We start from the raw sequence: 4,229 nt of genomic DNA, 5'->3' as shown, positions 1-4,229 counted from the left end.
TGAAATTGGGAGAGTATAATAAGAAGCAATTCTTGAACTAATATGAGTTTACCCTATAAAAAGGTCCAAAACTATTAATGCTGTCCCCCAGAACCCACAGGGTAGTGAGAGACTATTTGGGAGAGGTTTAAGGGCCCTGGGTATATGTCAAGTTGGTTTAGGAGAAATAAAAACCCAAAATATAGAAGACAATATGTCTACCCACCTCCTCAAATCCTTGGAAAACATGACTCAGGCACCCAGGTTTTGAAGTTGGAGGAAGTGTCTGTAGATAAAACTTTAAATCAGTCCTTGTCAGGGTACTGGGTGTTCCCAAGCTGAGGTCTTCTCCAAGCAGCAATGTAGACAATGTCAATGGACACACGGTACCTAGAAGCAAAGGGAAAATTTCATTTACACCTTGAGGTATCTTCTAGGAATCACTAAAGTAACTGACTGAAGTGGAAGCCAGGTCAAGGTATAACTTCCCGTTATCAGGGCTCATCAAGCTCACAAACATCTGAGCTACACAGGGAAAACACTTCACAATGAGGTGATATTTAGCAGACTTTTCATAAAAGATGGATCTAATCTAGGCTTCCCATAACTGATAAAAGGGAGTTCTATAGCCATAATCTCCAAATCCTATCCTGGTGATAACTGTCAAACCTTTGTTAATTTGAGCAATAAATCATGTCTACCTATTAGAGTTAGTTTTTCTGTTGTAGCCCACCCTTTGGTCTGCCTAAATGCCTATGCCTCTGCTCCCTTCCTTCCTTCCTTCCTTCCTTCCTTCCTTCCTTCCTTCCTTCCTTTTTATTCTTTGTTGTATTGTCCATACTAAGGTTCAAACTCGGGGCTTTATGCTTGTTCATCTGGTACTCTATCGCTTGAGCAATGTCTCCAGCTCTGCTTTTTGATGGTTATTTTGGGAATGGAGTCTCTCAGACTTTCTCTCCCCAGCTGTTTTAAACCTTCATCCTCAGGATCTTAGCCTCCTGGGTAGATAGAATTGGGATATGAGCTACTGGCAGCCAGCTGCACTTCACCCTTTGAGAACTACTTTTGGGAAATGAGTATTATACCAAACTTTGGAATGAGCCACAATATTTGACTAAAAAATGTTTAAGTACTCACTTTGACCTTTGGAAGATAGAAGAGCAGAATGTCAACTTTAATGTCATTTCTGTGTTTCTGAATGTTCATATGCTCAATGAACAAGTGATTACGAATTTATTATTGAATCTAACCAGTGGAACAATGTCAACAGTAGAATAAGACAGGCCAGTCATTATTAATACCTAAATGTATACTTTCTATATGGAGTGTTTTAGATGTAATGTAGAACAAAAATTATTTGTGTGTTGTATGTTTGGAATTCCTTTTACTGAGTTATAGTGTAAATGTATATCTTTATGACAGTAAAACTCTAGAATACTTAATAGTGATTATAAAAGATTTCTATATAAAACTATATATAGAAATGACTATGCCAGGTGCCAGGGCTCATGCCAGTAATCCTAGCTACTTACGAGACTGAGATCTGAGGACTGAGGTTTGAAGCTAGCTTGGGCAGGAAAAGTCCATGAGACTCTTACCTCCAGGGAAACACTAGAAGACTGGAACTGGTCTTATGTCTCATAGTGGTAGTGTTAACCTTGAGCTAAAAGGAGCTCAGGACCAGGCCCTGAATTCAAGCCCCATAACCACCACCACCACGAAAATTTTTTCAGTTAATGCTGTCTTCATAATATATATATATATATATATATATATTACATATATATATATATATATATATATATATATATTACATGCCAGTTTGGGGGCTTAAACTCAGGGCCTGGGTGCTGTCCCTGAGCTCTTTTTGCTCAAGGCGCTCTACTCCTTTGAGACACAGCACCACTTCCTAACTAGAAAACTTGAGGAAGAATCCACAAAGCTTTATAAAAGTTTAAATAATATAAGGAAGAATAATTGAGATTAGATTGCATCATAATTCTAACCTTCATAGAATTTTATCATAATTCTCATCTATATAGAAGTGTTTGGTGTTTTAGCATTTGTAACACTTAAAAAGCAAACTCCTAAATGGTTTAGCTGTTAAATTTCATTCCATTTATACCACACATATCCAATTCTGTTTTCAGTAAGTAATTAGCATGCAGGCTAATGAATGTGAATTACTGACTGTAAACAGAAAGATAAGAGGCCACTCTCTTCATTTTTCTTCATACCAAAGAGAAACCACAAGGCAGACAAGGGATTTTGGAATTACTGTGTCATATACTTATGCAAGATGTTCAAAGAAGATGAAATAGCAGCTCTTACATTTTTAAAAAGGCCATTTGAACAAGAGAGAAGCTTTAAGGTAGCACTTTGCAGATTAAAATACCAGTAGAGCAGAGCTGGCTAACCAGCAGGGATTGCCTGCTGAGAAAGTGTACTGAGACCCTACAGAGGAAGTAAGCTGTGTTCCTTAAGAAAGCAAGCACATTTTATCTATAAAGATGTTTCTATCCTGCTTGGCCAGAGAAGATGCTAAAATTGATCTACATGTTATAAAAGCCAAGTTGCAGATGGAAATGGAGAGAACTGTTGACCTGAAAGTCAGTGAAGTTGGTCCATGGCCACCCAATATTTCAGAACAAATTGTTCTCAAGTGGTGATATGATGTGGCAATAAATAACCTGAAAAAAATATTATGAATAACTCTTGATAGTGAGCTGAGGATGTACTTCAGGGGTAGAGTGGCTGCCTAGCCTGGGTAAGAGCCTGGATTTGACCCTCAGCACCATTAAAACAAGACCTTAGGAGCAATTTTTATTTTTGCTAGGAAAAGCAGAAAGAAGCTAGAAAATATCTTCTTCAGATAGTACACCAAATTTTTATCTGTCTCATTGCCTTAAAAAATTGTATGCTCAGCCGGGCGCCGGTGGCTCACGCCTGTAATCCTAGCTACTCAGGAGGCTGAGATCTGAGGATCGCAGTTCAAAGCCAGCCCGGGCAGGAGAGACCGTGAGACTCCTATCTCCAATAAACCACCAGAAAACCGGAAGTGGCGCTGTAGCTCAAGTGGTAGAGCGCTCGCCTTGAGCTGAAGAGCTGAGGGACAGCATCCAGGCCCAGAGTTCAAGCCCCACGACCGACAAAAAAAAAAAAAAATTGTATGCTCACGGGCTGGGAAGATGGTTTAGTGGTAGAGCGCTTGCCTTGCATGTATGAGGCCCTGTGTTTGATTCCTCAGCACCACATAAGCAGAAAAAAAAAAGCTGGAAGTGGCGCTATGGCTCAAGTGGTAGAGCGCTAGCCTGGAGCTGAAGAGCTGAGGGACAGCGCCCAGGCCCAGAGTTCAGGCCCCACGACCAGACCAAAAAAAAAGAAAAATTGTATGCTTACTACTAATAAACTAAAGCTTTAGGAGTCAAGATTCTCTGTGTGTTTTTGTGTGTGTGTGAGTACACACTTGCCAGTAGTGGGGCTTGAACTCACAATCTCCTGATCTTGCATGACTAGTTTTCTACTCATGGCTGGTGGCTCTAACACTTGAGCCACACGTTCACTTCTGGCTTTTTGCTGATTAATTACAGATAAGAGTCTTTCAGATTTGTCTGTGCAGGCTAGCTTCAAACCACCATCCTTATATCTCAGCCTTCTGAGTAGGTAGGTTGACTGGCATGAGCCACCAGCACTTGACTTGAATTTATTTTTTGTGTTGAGAATACTTCTGGTGTCTTTAGCATTCTTGTTGATGCCATAGGCAAAATAAGATCCTAGATCCTAGATGCTGACAACCTCACAAAATGAATATATAGTCTAGCAGGTTATTTTCAGATAAGTACTAGTAAAAAAAAAATGAGACCTTGCTTACTCTTCATGTGTCCCTGATTTCTATTTTTCTATTACCTACATCTACTTCTACATGTTGATAGTCTTTTGCTCTGTTGTTCTTGTTTTGATTTGTAGACTATACCTTTAAACCAGATATATATATATATATATATGGGCTGGGGATGTGGCTTAGTGGTAGAGTGCATAAAGCCCCAGGTTTAATTCCTCAGTACCACAGAAAAATCTAGAAGAGTTCAGTGGCTCAAGTAGTAGAACATTAGCCTTGAGCAAAAGGAGCTCAGTGACAATGCCTAGGCCAAGTTCAAGTCCCAGGACTGAAACAAAACAAAACAAAACAAAACTATATATATATATATATATATATATATATATATATATATATATATATATATATATAT

This window comes from Dipodomys merriami, unplaced genomic scaffold, assembly GCF_024711535.1.
Source record: "Dipodomys merriami isolate MVZ:Mamm:240054 unplaced genomic scaffold, mDipMer1.0.p SCAF_97, whole genome shotgun sequence".
NCBI lineage: Eukaryota > Metazoa > Chordata > Mammalia > Rodentia > Heteromyidae > Dipodomys > Dipodomys merriami.
The sequence above is the reverse complement of the archived record's forward strand: the minus strand, read 5'-3'. Positions refer to the sequence as shown.